The sequence below is a fragment of the Epinephelus lanceolatus genome, chromosome 4, assembly GCF_041903045.1.
Source record: "Epinephelus lanceolatus isolate andai-2023 chromosome 4, ASM4190304v1, whole genome shotgun sequence".
In the NCBI taxonomy this organism is placed as follows: Eukaryota; Metazoa; Chordata; class Actinopteri; order Perciformes; family Serranidae; genus Epinephelus; species Epinephelus lanceolatus.
Window position 1 is genome coordinate 15,366,603 of NC_135737.1, and position 18,212 is coordinate 15,384,814.

General features: G+C 38.9%; 1 protein-coding gene across 4 annotated transcripts in view; it reads left to right on the forward strand.

Annotated features, from left to right (window-relative positions):
* The window catches only part of cntn5 (contactin 5), a 150,054-nt gene that overhangs the window by 8,713 nt on the left and 123,129 nt on the right, over positions 1-18,212 (forward strand). The window lies entirely within an intron of this gene.

Here is an 18,212-nt window from a genome sequence, read left to right on the forward strand (position 1 = left end):
GCTGCGGTGGTCCTGGGAAGAAAAAAAGAATGATGTTGTAACATTACATAAACCTCTGTTTGGGCAGTGCTCTATGATTTAAATTATTTTTGTTCTGCATTTCATGGCAGCTCGGCCATCATTTTAATGTGCGCAGTCAGTTTTTCACATGGTTGACATTTTAATTCACAAGTCAAAGTTCAACCGTCTTCGTAACGTCTCCCAAAACGATTAGCTCTTAATAAAATGATAAGATAAGCAACCTGTGAGCAACGGGTGAGAGGCTACTGAATTGTCTCATTTTCCAGCAGCCCAGCAGATCAATAAATGTAATAGTTAACATAATGGGAGATTAATGGGAAATGTGACAGCCAGGGATGACAGAACAATATTGTGAGCAGATATGTAAATTGAAAAAGCAAATTGCAGCTGCACACTATCAAAATAACAAAAACCATTGAGGCCGTAGCCTGTTTAAAAACAATGTAGCTTTGAAATTATTCGGGCTGACTTGCTGAATAATTTGAGCTTTTGATGAGCAGCTTCCAACTGGTCAACAACTGGAGGTTTGTAATTAATCAGCATCTTAAAACATCTGCTGCACAGACAAGTATGTTGATCTGCAACAGACACACATGTATCTCCTGTATCCAGCTAGTTTAATCAGTTGTGTTCAAAGGAAGAACATTTATGGAGTGGACTCAAATGGTTTAAAGGACCATTCTGTTTTTATTCCGTGTCTATTTAAATTTTGCATATTCTGTCATCAACCATTTTTCATTGCACGTCTCTGTGGTTTAGATATCTGACTGAGCTTTACTTGCCATCCAGTCGGCTATTAGTTTCAGCTCATATTTGTGTGATATGAAAATAAATTGGGGGTTTGAATAAGCCTGGACAGTTTATTGATTTTTAAGAGTCTTGAGAGTCGACTGCCTGAAGTGCCTTGTGGAGTTTTCTGGTAAACAAACAAAAGTTATGTTTGCATTCAGCGTTACTCACCAGAACGCACTGTGTGTATCCTTGAAGTCTAATAAATGTGTCAAGTGCATTTCCTTCCGCATGAAACATATACTGTTCACTGTCTAATTTGAGCACGCAGGGTGAAGATTAAGGCGCAGTACAGATACTGCAGTTCAGTTTATGGCCCAACTAAAGATCAGTCAGACCATCCGGCCAGTGTTTTCTCTTTACTTGCAGCTTATATTAAGTTGGGCATACACACTGTATGATTTGAGCCTGTTAAATGTTGTTGTTTAATTCCAACTCCCACTGTATGAGTAAATCTTCTGCAAGTAAAGCCAAAGCTCATGATTTATGTGCTTACACTGTACAGTCTGATCGCCAAGCCACATCCTGAGCGCTCATGCTGTACGTGTAAAATAGACAATAAAATGGTCTGTTGGCCCCGTGGACTGTTCTCATAACATCAGTAAGACAGACGTCCCAAAAAGAGCTTAAAAGTACATTCCTGCATAAATGGGATTTGTCTCTCTTTCTTTTTTCTTTTTCTCTTACACACACACACACACACACACACACACACAAATTAGCAAGTTAGCAGCATTAACAAACTATAGGTTTATGCTACACTGATTGATCCAGTGCAAAAAAGGGACTAACCTTGGGGAATATGGCTCAGCTTTAACTGTGTGTCAGCCTGACGATGAACAACCAATATTTCTAACATGTCAGAAATTCATTCAAACGTTCGAAGGGTGGTTGGGAGCGGTTGATTGGGTCATCATCAGTCCTTGCTCCCCCCATATACTGCACCGAAAACAACGCCTAATGAAGATGAAATCTGGTCGAACTCTAAAATAAATGAATAAATCAGGTCAGAATTAGACTCTAATGGTACAGTGTATGCCCAGCTTTAATGTTACTGATGTTCCAGTGCTCATCTGTAAGCTAAACATATTTAAAGTCTGAAGAGAGGAATCATTTTAGGATCCTCTCTTGTGCTGATGCATGCTACTGTTGGTGAGGATAAGTTAAGTTTCTTAACTGTGGTAAAATGTTATTTATTTACTTATTCACACACACAAACTATATGCTTCGGCTACATACTGTACTGTTTTAAAAGTTGATTCTTTTTTTGGAATTTATTCTAGTCGGGCTGATGTTTTGGTCTAATGCAGTTTGACTGAGTGAATCCAATTTTTGAATCCTAGAGTTGTGGGTTAAAAGTTCTATTGGCATGAATCACATTATTATTGGTGCATCATAATCACACTTATGATTACCTTTAATTTTTTCATTACAATTAATAATCACGGATTTAGAAAATCATGTGAAATGGAACCCTCCAATTCAGCTGCTAACGTAACCAGCAAGTCGCCTCATTGTGTTTTCCATAGAAGAGATGACAGCAGTTGGTTCCCCAGGGAGCCAGACAGTGGAGATCACATTCAAATAAATTGAGAATTAATTAGATCTATATATCATCGCCACAAATGTGCCATGGGACTGGACCGAATTGCACCGGGGATGAGTGTGTAATATAGAAAATCCCAGCTACATTTCAGTGGCTGTTGTGCTTTACTTTTTTTCAGCCGTGACTTTTGAAAGGTGACCACACGTTAACAACGCCGATCTCTGTAACAACACTGTCACATTTCTATGAAAGCCATTTTTAGAGGATAAAGGAAGGTTACAGGGTTTCCAAACACACCTTTACTACTGTACTTTACTATAGTTACCATGGCAACATGTGCCCTTTGATTAGAGCAGGAGAAATCAGGTCACATTATGGCTATGTTAGATGTGACCTTTCCTTCACAACAAATATAATATAGTTGGTTTCCTCCTGCCAGCCTGCCACTCAGTTTGCATCATTGCCTTTTACCTTAATTGTCTGCATTCACTCAGACATCAGCATAAATCAAAACATGCATTTTAATCAGGATTAAAAGAATCGCGGCTAATTCACAGAGGTTGTACCATCAAAGCAAGGACTTTTAAAAGACCATCTGTGCCTTCACTATTTCTCTTTGCCTGTAGTATGTCATCAGGGGAGATCTCAGTTTGTACCTGTGTTGTTTAATAGTTTAATGGGTTTTGGCAAAGACTGATAAGTGAAGGTATATAATGTCAGTATGCAGAGGGAAACATGTCATATTTAGACATATTGCAACATATGGAAGAGAAAAACTGTGAGAGGCAGCTGCAGCAGATTGAGTTTGAAATGTACGTGGCACATGTGTGTAGCTGACAGTGATGCTCTGTGATAAGTTATGATTTCATTGTTATTCTAACATGCAAAAAAAGGAACTGATAGGTGTTATTTTCAGCTGGGACAGCAGGGCTGGTATTGTTTTCACCTTGTGAACCTGTGTGTGTGTCATCATGGCAAAATGTGGTGCTAAAGACACCAGATGTAGCTGGAACTACCACAGAAGCCATTTTGAGTGCTTTGCCTGGTGTTTATATGTCTGCCTGTCTCTCCATGTGCGGAGTTTGTCATTGCGATAGCGTCACAACCATGCAAGATGCAGCCACTAAACTTTACAGGTGTATAGTTGAGATCACAGTAAAGGAAGATGGGTGTGGTCTGAGCAATGGTACCTTGCGCCCCTGAACCACTTTTGTTTTAAGTCGTTGATTGCTGTACTTCCGCTGGTGTAATCCCATTGCAAGATGGTTTCTAGTTTTGATTAAATTTGTAGTCTGAGACTTAATTTAGTTTTGCATCTCAGCTGGCCAATCTTCCATTACATTAACGTTTGTAACGACATTTGCTTTCCTTTTTTTTTTTTGTGTATATCCATGCTAATAGCTGCTGTTAGTGCTTGTAGGTATAGTACCTGACAGAATAAAACATCATTGATGCCTTACCTCAGTTGTCTGGATTCAGATTAAATGGATACTTTACTTTTCAATCAGGCCTGTGCCACTGCAGTGACGCATCTGGCGTCATCCAGCGGCACAGGCAATGAATTCCTGGAGCTGGTGTCACAAAGGGTGCCATATAATAATTTATCTGCACACTGTGCCCGAGCCACAGTGACACTGACCCAGTTGAAAATCGACAAAGTATTCCTTCAGTTCATCTCAAGTAGGCATTTTTTATGTTAACAGTGTAGCATTCATGCACAAGTGGGTGTATTAACAGTGTTAACCTGAACTGTAGAAATCCAACAAAGAGCCTTGAGACAGTCCCCTCATGTGCCAGATCTCATACTCATTAAATCTCAATTTTCAGCGGAGCTCACACAATATTAGTGTGGCGCACAAAACCTGTGTTCTGCAGTTTCCTGTGAATAGGGACACATCCAAGAGCTAAGCTTCAGGTGCTCAAAACTGGGATGTGTGTGCGTCTGCAGTGGCTTAGAATGGCAGACTTATGATTCTGCAATCTGCATGATGCTGAACATATCATATATTCATGCTTGTGGGGATCTAAACAGCCTCTTTTCAACACAATAGTTAAATGAAAGCTTAGCCAACACTGAAAGATTTTATGGAGAGATATTGCTGGGTTGATGGGTTGTTTAGTGTGTGCCAGTCACTCCCTGTAATGAAACATTTTGCCTTTATTTTATAGTGAAAATTAATTAAGTAATGCATATAGTGTATAATCTCCAAGGAAATAAATAGTCTAGGACCTGAAAATAGCTAGATGCTTTCAGGGGTTGTGCAGTTTGGCAGACATAGGTGTCATACTGTAAATGTGTTTAATTTTAATTACAACAATTATGCCACTGAACAATGTAATTCATATCAGGCTGCATTGCATAATCTACAAATTAGGCTCAGAAATTTATGGAGCATGGGCAGATGTAGCCCCGCAAGCCATTTTAGAGCCAATAAATTTAGCACGTTGCATGACCTGTCTGCCCCCCCTTCATTTGATGGGAGACTTGGAATACAACACAACCTTTACAAAAGGTACAGTCCATCTTTTCTGAAGGACTGGGACCTCGACACACCGAGCTGATATCCGACCATCAATGTCATTGAGTCTTCGCTGATTATCCACTGCTGACTGGTGTCCAATTTTTTTTGAGCTGTGTTTTAGTTGGCTGTTACTATCTGGCATGCTTATTATGAATGAATACATGGTTGAACTTAAAATTTAATCTGACATGCTTTTGTACAAGACGGGTTTTGAGCCTTCTGCTGTGTGAGCTGTTTCATACTAGACAAGAGTGCTGCCCTTTGATTGTCTATACATAACAGCTGAGTTGGCTAGTATTCATGGCAACATGTAGTCTCTGATGTTGCGAGTGGTTTCTTAGGTGCAGATTTATTTTTCAGCTGCCCCATTACCTTTATTGTCATCTATATGGATGGTACAGGCGGAAATTCCAGCCAAGTCACAAGAATAGAATGTTGGTATTGTACATTTCTGCAAACTGGGGATATGTTACATTTGTACATTTTGTATGTATGACACAGTTCAGATTACATGTACATGAGCTGATATCTCAACAGTAGGAGGAGGGGTTGGTGAATGGTTTGACACCTAGCAAACAGCAGCAGACTGCTGTTCATTCAAGACCAACAAAGGCAGGTATTTTTTAACACGAGGTCTTGACATTGTGGCAGTGTTTGTAGTGACAAAATTGAAAAGTATTTCAAGACCATACATGATGTTTTCCTAACCCTAACCAAGTGTTTTCGTGCCTAAGCCTAACCACACATTAACCTCTGTATTTTCATAGCATACAATAAAAATATGCAATGTTTCAACATGTCCAATACATGTGAAACATACAACTGAAACATTTAGTTTGCAGAAATGTACAATGGCAACATTTATTCTGGTGACTGGGTTGGCAATGTCTCGGACGACATGCCATGTAGGGCTGCAACTAATGATTATTTTCATTGTCGACTAATCTGTTGATTATTTCTTTGATTAGACAACTAATCATTTTATCGAAAAATGTGTTAAAATGTTGAAAAATGGCGGTCTGTCTCTCCCAAACCCCAAAATTATGTCATCTAATGTCTTTTTTCGTACTCAGGCCAAAGGGCTTTAGTTCACCTTCATGGGAGAGTGTGTAAAGCTGCCAATATTTGAACATAAGAAGCTGCATTAAGAGTATTTTGGGGTACTTTTACAGTACTTTTCTATGAAAAATGACTCAAACCGATTAGTCGACTACTAAAATAGTCACTTGATCATTTTAATAGTAGATTAGTCATCGATTTGTTGACTAATCGCTGCAGCCCTAACGCCGTGTGCTAAACATTGGCAAGAGTCATTGAAGTGTTAGTTCATTTCGTTTTTTACAGCAGAAAATTTTCTCCAAAAAAAAAAAAAAACCTACCCAGGATGAGATGTAGCACCTGATGTTGATGAGATCAACACAGCATAGCCATGAACAGTACAGGCCAAAAGTTTGGACACACCTTCTCATTCAATGCGTTTTCTTTATTTTCATGACTATTTACATTGTAGATTATCACTGAAGGCATCAAAACTATGAATGAACACATATGGAGTTATGTACTTAACAAAAAAAGGTGAAATAACTGAAAACATGTTTTATATTCTAGTTTCTTCAAAATAGCCACCCTTTGCTCTGATTACTGCTTTGCACACTCTTGGCATTCTCTCCATGAGCTTCAAGAGGTAGTCACCTGAAATGGTTTTCCAACAGTCTTGAAGGAGTTCCCAGAGGTGTTTAGCACTTGTTGGCCCCTTTGCCTTCACTCTGCGGTCCAGCTCACCCCAAACCATCTCGATTGGGTTCAGGTCCGTTGACTGTGGAGGCCAGGTCATCTGCTGCAGCACTCCATCACTCTCCTTCTTGGTCAAATAATCCTTACACAACCTGGAGGTGTGTTTGGGGTCATTGTCGTGTTGAAAAATAAATGATCGTCTAACTAAACGCAAACCGGATGGGATGGCATGTCGCTGCAGGATGCTGTGGTAGCCATGCTGGTTCAGTGTGCCTTCAATTTTGAATAAATCCCCAACAGTGTCACCAGCAAAACACCCCCACACCATCACACCTCCTCCTCCATGCTTCACAGTGGGAACCAGGCATGTGGAATCCATCCGTTCACCTTTTCTGCGTCTCACAAAGACACGGCGGTTGGAACCAAAGATCTCAAATTTGGACTCATCAGACCAAAGCACAGATTTCCACGGGTCTAATGTCCATTCCTTGTGTTTCTTGGCCCAAACAAATCTCTTCTGCTTGTTGCCTCTCCTTAGCAGTGGTTTCCTAGCAGCTATTTGACCATGAAGGCCTGATTCGCGCAGTCTCCTCTTAACAGTTGTTCTAGAGATGGGTCTGCTGCTAGAACTCTGTGTGGCATTCATCTGGTCTCTGATCTGAGCTGCTGTTAACTTGCGATTCCTGAGGCTGGTGACTCGGATGAACTTATCCTCAGAAGCAGAGGTGACTCTTGGTCTTCCTTTCCTGGGTCGGTCCTCATGTGTGCCAGTTTCGTTGTAGCGCTTGATGGTTTTTGCGACTTCACTTGGGGACACATTTAAAGTTTTTGCAATTTTCCGGACTGACTGACCTTCATTTCTTAAAGTAATGATGGCCACTCGTTTTTCTTTAGTTAGCTGATTGGTTCTTGCCATAATATGAATTTTAACAGTTGTCCAATAGGGCTGTCGGCTGTGTATTAACCTGACTTCTGCACAACACAACTGATGGTCCCAACCCCATTGATAAAGCAAGAAATTCCACTAATTAACCCTGATAAGGCACACCTGTGAAGTGGAAACCATTTCAGGTGACTGTCTCTTGAAGCTCATGGAGAGAATGCCAAGAGTGTGCAAAGCAGTAATCAGAGCAAAGGGTGGCTATTTTGAAGAAACTAGAATATAAAACATGTTTTCAGTTATTTCACCTTTTTTTGTTAAGTACATAACTCCACATGTGTTCATTCATAGTTTTGATGCCTTCAGTGAGAATCTACAATGTAAATAGTCATGAAAATAAAGAAAACGCATTGAATGAGAAGGTGTGTCCAAACTTTTGGCCTGTACTGTACTCATGTGGAGTACCGAATGAGTCTAGCTTTTACTAGGAAGCAGGTGCAGGAAGTGTTAATGTTGTAGTTTCTATTAACAGCACACTAACATCACAGTGGGTCAGCCATTAACTCCAACAGCCTTACCTCGCTAGTTTCTGCACACACCTGCTTTCACACAACAGTTTTCTGCTACTTCAGTTATCCAGTATTTTGATTTGTTTTTTTCAAAGGGTTCAAACTCATTGGCTGTCAAACTTAGATTTGCCCAAGATAGACGCCTCTTGAATCAGTCATTGCTGCTGCTTTTTGTTCCTGGCTTTAATCAATCACATCAAGTATACCCACAAAAATAGCCACATGTAGTGGATGGAATGAGCTTTTATTTACATAATTCATAGTGAGTCAAAAACAGAATGCTGCAACGCTATGTCCAATAAGCAAACTTGAGTCTGTGTTGGATGTTTTCAGCTCAGAGCTGTATTTTTGCACTGAGGCAAGAGTTTTATCAGGATACATTAGGGTTAAAACAGGAAGATAAACAGAAGACGAGCCTTTTGTTTATCTTCCTGAAACTACTAAATATCACATGTTCAAAAACCCCTCAGGAAAGATACAGCGCTCTGACAAGAGGGAGACGGCGCTTGTAAATGACAAACAATACAAGAGCGAGTGGTGCATCCTCCCTGGGGACAGTCTTTGACTTTACTCAAGTGGGTGAGCATGCACAGAGAGAGTGTAATTTTTCTTTGCATAGATGCCGAATATTTCCCTAAAAAATGTTAAAATCTTTTAATAAAGCTAGGAAAGGCTTAACTTGCTGCTACTAAAAGATATTAAATTTATCATTAAAATCTCTGACTGAGGTCTTATTCTGATTTATAGTGGAATAAAAATGTTGATTTATAAGGTTGATATGAGACTGGGAAGGAAGATGGAATGCAGGTTTGATCTTGGAGAGGGATGCCAAACAATCACAATTAATAGAATGAATGTCTATGAATGTTGGTGATGATTAAAAGGAAGAATAATTATGAAAAATGATGAAAAAAAATATATGAAATGAAGAAGAGCTATCTAATATGTAGGATGATTAAAATTAGAGCATACAAAGTGAAACATATCCCAACAAATTACCAGCTGCTTCTTTGATCCAATGAACCGGACCAAAGTTGGCTCCTCGATTAAGCTCAGGTGTGGGTAATCAGGCTGTCGCCGGAGGTAAACACGTGTCATTCAAAGTGCCACAGGTCTTCCAGTGCATTTGCCACTCCACAATCTGCTTTTGCAGTCTCACAGATGGGAATCTAGTCAAATAATCTGCCGTCCACAAAAATGACACCTCAAAAGAAATGAGTCCACTTCAGATAGATTCATGCTTATCGCTTGCTCACTCTTAAGAATATCTCTGACACCTGCAGTGCTTTTTATGTGTGTGTTGGCTGTATTTGTTCACTTGGCTCAAATATATCAGCATTTCTTCACCTTCCTTGACAGCGTTGTTGAATACTTGATAGTGGAAATATTGATTAGTTATCAGAATAGATGACAAGTGATTAGTTATCTGTAAATATGGCAACAGAATTTTTATGACCTCCTTCGCAGTGCCGCTATCTTAAATGATAGGGCAGGTGGTCTACAGCTGCAGTTATCTTGTGTCCATCTTCTGTTTCTGCGTAGCTCCTTGGAGAAGAGATTTCTGTAGCAACACTCTCCTCAGGTGCCACTCTTACTGGCCTTCAAGTGTGGCTGCAGACCTTATAGAGTTTCAAAGCAATGTTGTGGGTAATTATTTAGAAGGTAATGCTCACATTTTGTCATTATGTTTTATGTCATGCAATGTCTGTGTTCATTTAAATACTGATCCGTGCAACTTATTTTTATCAAGTGTAGGTAATTAATTTCACAAGATGAATATCATGGCTGATGCCTGGTGTGCTCTCTGCAAGCTGGTGTCAGAAGTGCTTAATGCTGGACTTCAGATGGTTGCTCAGTGAATAAAACAACACTCTGTCAATCAATTTTACAATAAAATGCTTTGGCAGAATTTTTAGTTTGTAGTTTAGGTTTGTGTCCACATACAAAAGAAGAGTTTTTCCTTCAGGTGTTTCACCAGTTGGTTTGGTTTTAAACTAAAGCAGCAAAGATTTCAATTTCTTTTAATGACAAATCTCTGCAATAACAGAGCAAGCCCTGATATTTGGTGGCAATGTTGTTATCTAGTGCTCGCTTTAAAGAGCCCTGCCACAACAAAATGGAGTGGGTTGGGTGTAGCAGCATGACTCAGTCGCAGTCAGTTCCAGAGAAACTTTTCATCTAAGGCTTATTGATCGGTTTCAGGATTTATTTTTTTTTTTGCTTTTTTTTTTTTTATAACTGCACTTAGAGTACAGATAAAGAGGAGATCCACTTGCTTATGTAAATATCACACTTTATCTATAGAGCATTGTAATGTAAAATGGGCCGAAAAGACGTAAACTGACAAAGAATAAGACCGTGTTGGAATCAAAACTGGTCGAGCTCTTTATTGCATTTTAAAAGACGCATTATACTGAGCATGCTGTGATATTAGCTAGTGTTATCAATTCCTCTATTAAGTAAGCATATCACTGCCTGCTTAGGTGCTTAATTGCCTTAGAAGAATATTTCACCCCCCAAATGACCATTTATGTATCAATTACTCACCTCGTGTTATGTTGCATTTAAGAAGAAAGATTTTCTCACATGCCTCCAGTGAGCAAAGAATCTCGATGAACTGAAGTCTTAGGGATTCATGTTTAACAGCAACAAAACTCTATCAAAACATCCATTTACAAACTCTTGATTTTAGCGACAATGCGTGTGTTTGGGGATTACCGAGCATATGCCTGGATAAATGAGATTTGGATGATACTGCACGAGTTGTGTGAGAGTTTGTAAATTGATGTTTTGATACAGTTTTGCAGTTGTCAAACATGTGCCCCTTAATTAATCCAAAAATTGTTTTCATGCATGCAGAAATTTTCCTCACAAATTCAGTGTAATACAGGATGAGTAACTGATAAATAAATGGTCATTTGGGGGTGAAGTATTTCTTTAAATCATAGTATTATCACCAGTGCTGTGCTGTATATAAAGAAAGCCATACCGGCTTACTTTTCTTACTATTTTGAAGACAGCACTTTGATTTATGAGCCATTGCGAAATAGCTAGATGCAACATTTTTTAAAGAGAGAGGTGAGTGGGAAAACACAGATAGGGCGCAGCAGTATGAATAAATTACTTGTTTATTTATTAGGATTTTATGGCGACAGGTGACATTTAAAACTGACATTTCAAAATTTGTCTAACTCATTATTAGATTTTTTTTGTCTTTCTTTGTGACATGGATTTGTCTATCTCTTCATAAATACACAAAATAACAGTTTCTTCTTCCTATAATCCCCAACAGCTGCAGAGATGATGAACGCTATTGTGGCTTACTCCTCCCTCAGTCCAGGAAATGACTGTCATTTCACCAGCCTCGCTGTGCATCCTCTGCATTGATTCTTGAAACAATGATGGATTTTAACAACCTATGTCATGATGATAATTTAGGCTTACGGAATATGCCTAATTTTTACTGCAGTGACAATCTGCACAATCGATAACTGGCCGACTACAAAGTAATGGCCAGAGAATTTCCAAAATCTGGGAAAATTAGTTTCAGTTACTTATTAAGAAAGCAGAAATGTCTGTATGCTTGCAGTCCCTCTTAACCTATTTTCCAACTCATCGCGGCTTGCCCTGAATTTCTCCACATAACTTCATGTATGTGTGCCACTTCAAACAGTAGCACCTTGCTCATTGGGCTTTGAAGTGTCAGTGTCTCCTCATATTCGGTCTTCTCTAAGGATACATAAGCATTTCAGGCACATACTTCATGCTCACTTCTTCATCACGACAGCCATCACTGGCTGCACATGTAATTTTAACACTGTGAAAGGTGCTAGCTCCATTCAGGTGTGCTCTATCTCATGGTGAACACAATAATTGCCTGCGCTGCTCTTCTCTTTGGTAATTGTCTTTTGATTGAGGTCATCAGGACAATTAAAACCGTTGAGGGGTGAAAAGTGGTAGCAAGAGACTTGAGACAGCTATACTGGGTGGTAGAAAGGATGAACAAAACGTACAGAAGAGATAATTGCACATCCGGAGACCCACTGAAGTCAGGATAGGGCACTGTACAGAATGGCTTTGTCTCCATTACTTCATCACAGTGTATTAATCATAGCCTTATTTAAATCTATTGAAGGTAGCAGGAGGGTGTCATCAGTGATCACGGGAACTTAATTCCCCATTTTTAAGAGGTCTGTTATGTCATGAATTCAGCTCAAATGGCACAATGACAGTGCACTATTTATTAACACGAACGATTCAGTGACAAAGGCTGAGTCTAAATCATAATGACTTGAAACTGTGATATCCCTGCAACGTACAACAGGGAGCTGCTTTGCTGACGAAAAACAAACAACCTAAAAAAAAAAAAAAAAAAAAAAAAAAAAGAGGATGTCAACCAGCAATAATGGCAACATCCACTTTGTGTAGTCTTGAAAAACAGAAATGGTTGTGTCAGTCTGAGGAAATTTCTCATGATGATTTGCATCTCCACAAAAATCCCCGATGGTGTGTCAAACAAAAAGGGAGATATGATTTCCCTCATTTGTTGTGGGGCCCCTTAGTCAAATCATTGTAATTTTGTGAAATACTGGTTCTTAAGAATAAGACACATCACTTAGGCAAGTTTTGTCAAAATCAGGTCAGTAGTTTCTGGGATGTTGCTTGTGACGGAGGAGATGGAGACGGATACACTGCTCAAATAATGAATAGGAGACTGTTTCTGAACATTCACATATCGTTTGCCTCAACTGTAGCAGTCAGCTGGATGTCAGGTATGTGGCCAGAGTTAAATATGCACTCATCTCCAGGAATTCCTCCCGTTTTGTTTGACAGTCACATTTAATTTTTTTTTTTTTTTATCTACACTAGCCATTCGCTGTGAATGTGTACCAGTGAAGCGTAGGCAGAACAAAGTTGTCTCTTCTGTCTCTGTGTGGGAGATGGCGGAGGATCTGTACTATAATGCACTAAATAGTCTGAGGGCGTATGAGAAATATTTTTCAGGGCTGAAGTTTTGTGGTTTTGTGATTGTGATGACTTATTGCAGCACCTGAAGAGCATCGCCACCGGAGCACTAAGGGACTGTGGTTTCATGGGACAATCAGCACAATTTTACCACCACGACTGTAACAACACTTGTTTTCTTAAGCTAAGGTGTGGCTGTGGGAACATAAATACACATGTATCACCCAATTAATTATACTCCTTCTCACTCACTCACTCATACTCTTCAAAAACCTCCAACAGAGATAGTAAGAGAAAAAAAAATGTTCAGACTTGACGCTTCATGTCAGCAAGCAATAATACTGACCGCAATCTAGAAGTACATGATCAATCCACAACGACGATGATGGCTTCAGCTAGGCATAACCATATTTTAACATAAGTCATATAGTTTGGGAATAGTTTTTGGGATATATCTAGACATATACTGGTGGCTGCCCTTGCAGATTTGCCTATCATAGAACCCTGGACTATTTGCCTTGGTGGAGGTCTGCGCTCTCCGAGTGCCCTTCTAGTTATCTCTGATACAAATAGTAGCGGCAATCATCCAGTTTGTACTTTCACTCCAATTTAGGAGGTTTTGGGGCATGATCTGACACAAACTTCTAGACATGCTTTCCAGCTGAATGGACGGTTAAGCATCACAAGTAGCAGTGAGCAGATACATGAATAGACCAATTGAAAAGAGCTCAGTGAGGCTTCAGGACATAGCATATTTCCTAAAGACCAAATAATTAACAAAGTGTTTACCCCAGTTAGATTTTCATTACCCATTTGGATAACCATCAATGACCCTATTTTAATAGACATCATCCCCAGAGTTTGATTGAATATTGTTTGAGGGGGTTCGGTCTGTCTTCAGACTCAATAGAGAATTTTATGAATAACTAAAAGGCTGGGACGATGTCATCTTTCTTGGGAATGATGATAGCCACCATTGTTCCATTCTTAGACTGTATGCCTGTAATGCTTATCAGGGACAATAATACACTGATCAGGAACATTCATGTTGCTGTAGTTAGACAGGCTGCAGGATGCTGTTACATCTTTCTCATCAATGTCAGACTGTATCTGAAACTGAATAGGCTGTAAATGATGGCTGAAAGGAAGCTATGCGATTAAAGAATTCTTGTAAATGTTCTTGTAGATGCTAATGAAAAAACATTATTGAAAAGGATTTCTACTCTAAACATAGCTTACACCATGCTATTCAGAATATTTTGAACAGCAAATCCCGTATCTACAAACACAGTGCCTCCCTAAGCTGCAAAGCTGAGCATCAAGACTTGAATCATGATGTCACCAGGTGACCTTTTTGGAGCTGATCCAGTGCGACTGAATTAATGAATGATGCTATGGGCTCAGAGGATTTTCGTTTTAAATATTGCATCCAAATGAGTTTTATTTGAATGTAGGGCTTTCAGCTGTGATTCAGAAAACGTCCCCGTGTCCCAGTAAAATCACCATGGGTGCTGTCATCATGTCCCAGGAGTTGTGTCATTATTCACTGTCTATGAAGCAGCTCCAGGATTTGTCCGTAAATGACATCATGACTACAGTCTGACTCTGCTTTTCAAGGACAGACTCTTCATATTCATTGTTTTTTTTTAAACTGCGGAAGGCAATATTGCAAAAATAACATGTTGTAAAGGTGTTTCCCTCTCAGTGGTCAGTAAATGAAATGAAGATAATGCTGTTTAATAATCACCTATAGTCTGTAATATCCTTAAATTAAAATGTCATTTGGGGCACACATTTAATTGTCCAAGTTTAAATGTCTTTTGGTGAGTGAATGTTCTATGCCGACATAGCTTGCTGCTGTAGGTATTTTTAGCTGGTAGTCATGGCTCTCAAATGAGAGTTTTATTTTTCCAAGCAGTGTGGGGACTTTAATCTGACAATGCAGTTTTTACCTGCTTACTGATTCTTCACTACACACACACAAACCACACACACATGGATGTCAGTCCTGCTTTGTTTTCATCGACAGTAACACCACCTCGGGCTGGGCAGTATAGCAGGTGTTTACAGTATATTTGCCATAGCCTTATGGATGATAGAGAAGATGTCTTGAGTAAGCTATAGTCTGAGAGCCAGTGCAGTGCAGTACTGCATATCCCCAAGATGTTTAGTGTGGTAATGGAATAAACTGGTTACCTATAGAACTGTTGCAGCTTAGTGTTCTGTTACACAAGCAAGTGAATGTTTCATGCTCTGGATTATTTCCTCAGGCAAAATAGAGCCTTTCTGGTTTTGATGTGTGGGGTGTATGCAGACATGTCATTATGCATATTAGAGCCTTATTAGAGGAAACAGGGACATCTCCTGGAAATTACATTTTTATACTACTGAACTGTTTTTATAATTACATTGTGGTGACAGCATTGATGCTGCCAAAATTAGGTTCAAAGACAACATTTTTTGAGGAACACTACATGTATGTACTGTGCTGGATTCACATGAAGGTGGTTGTAGTGAGTGCTGGACATTTAGAGTTTTTGCGACTTGCCAGATACACTAATTAGCAACATTTCTTTATTATGTTAACAGAAAATGTAATTTGGTTGGCATTACGTTCCCTCAAAACACATTTGTTATTTTAAATTAGCAGTATATAAACATAATTTCTAGGAGACAGGAATGCTTGTTGACACCTTGCTTTGATGATTTCATGTTTTCACCATCTGAAACTTTTCAGTAATTATAGAAATATTTATAAAAATAAACCACTTTGACTATTTTTTTAATTTCAATTTGTCTGAAATATTTAACGTCACATTGAAGTCTTTACTTTCTAATTGTTTCAGGAACATACCAACCAACAGATCTGTCTATGTAAGAATGTTATGCATTTTACATTTCTGTACCACTTCACCATAATCGTGTTTCCACTCTTTTCTCTCTTCACTATAAAGAATATTTTCTTTTATTCTCCGTTCACAGAAAGAACAGATTCTAAGAGGCAACATATAAACATGACAATGAATGTGGGAAGGGGACATTCCCGCTCCACTGTTAAGTGTACTGCACAAGGCAGTTACCTTCATATTTTGCTTTCAGAATTGATTGCATTATCTATCGTGGAGGTGTGTATTGATGCAGCACTCCCACAGGTCTCTCTGATCCAAATGCAGTTCTGAGTGTCGTGGGTATATGTTTTAATAGCTGCAGGCAGTTGCGTTAGAACGCTTTAGGTGTGATGAAAAAATAATGAAGGTAGTAGATAGTGGGATATTTAATTGATAAGCTGGACCTGAGTCAGATATATGCAGAATGTTGAGGTGATGGAAGAAAACAAAAATCTGTGAAAGTCTTCTATGAAATACTATGTGGTTTCAATATGTTAACTTTTTTCACCAAATAAATTATGCAACTTATTAATTTGACCTCCCACTGTTTGCCTGAAATGGGCTTTTAAAATGATTTGAGCTGCATTCAGTTTTAATTGTTTCTGAATCAGGCACAGTTGAAGAGTCTATTAGCCACATCAAAGGGAACAATGGTTAAAACGTACCAACAGAGCAGAATGTATAACTGTGCAGCTGACAGGGCGCGTTCCAAAACAAAGTGAACATTGACATCTCTCGCAGATTGGCTGCATTTGCCACCTGCTTCTACAACACCTCTGATGGCTTTATAGATGCTGTTTACCTCACCCCCAGGCTACATGCCGTTTCCGCTCAGACAGCTCATCAAGATGAGTGACAAGTGAAGGAGCGGGAAGTTGACCAACTGAGGGGCTTGATAGTGGGACATAAGACACACAACCTGCCTCGAAGCATAGAGGCTGCGTACATTGCTTTAATTCTATTTTTAACCCCTTTTTCATCTATTACAGATGTCCTGGCTTCACTACTGGCCACTACATACCTCCATTAGTATTGACTGAGGGAGAGAAGAGCTCAATTTAAGTTACTTATCTGTAGTGCTTCCTTCAGACGTATTTTCCTGCTGGTCCAGGGACTGAAAATGGTAAAATTCCAATCAAAAAGCCTTCACCATTATCCCCTCCTGCACCTGGTCCCTCCTCTTAGTTGCTTTTAAGAGTTTGCTTTAACATGGCTTAGCTAAAGGCTAATCTAGAAAATATGTCCATTTAACAAAGGGCTTGTTTTGGTCAAAGGAGTGAAACTGTGGTGAGAGTAATCCCCGTATTATCATGTTTTAACTTCATCCCCTTGCACTTGGATTAAAACCTCCAGTGAGTGTAACGAGACTCATTCTGAAGGGCTTAGTAGCTTGTATAGGGTGAAGTACAAAAATGGCTCGAAGCAATGTTTGCTGTTTTTTTTTTTTTACAAGACATTTAAAAAGTTTATTTCATTTTGTTTGTTTCTTTTTTTTTTTTTTAAACTTCAGTGGATGGGGTGCAACATTTTATCTTAAGGTACACATATTCAGCCTAACTTGCTTTTTAATATTGCAATTTAGTGGCATATTGACTCTTTATTAGTCATCACAAAGCACTTATTCCTTAATTAAGCACTTAATAAATGCCTTATTCTGCACGACCATATTCTACAACTTCTAGGCTATTAACTAAAAGTTTTGATTTAATGACCTTCCAATTGCGGCTAATTGATAGTAAACAATGTAGTTGTTGATTAAAATCCTAATATGCTTTGTGTGGACCTTTAGGTGGTAATGCCACGATAATAGTCATTCCCCCTGACATATAACACATAATAAATATGATCTATTCTTTTTCAACAATACACAAAACTATAAGTGTTAATAGTGTCCAAATAATTCAAAATCAAGTCTTTCTAACTCACAATATGTTCCCCATTTTAAAGTGAGGTCTTTCACTAGTAGTTTGACACATATTAACCCACACAAGTTTCCCATTATAAAGTTGTCTCCACTTCATGCTTAGTAAAGCTATTAGAGCACACAACTACTGCAATACACTGACCCTATTCTTCACTGATGAGTCAGTAGATTTTGAATAAATATGTTTGAAAATCTCTGAAGAGGTACTTTATTAAAGGAGATATTTCTGCTTGTGCTGACTTTGTTCTTCTACCATTGAATGGGAATAAAATATGTGCATCTCAATTGACCTCCATTCTTTACAATGGATAACCCATTACTTGAAATTAGGGAACACATAATGACTTAAAGGGACTTTAATGTATCTGGACATT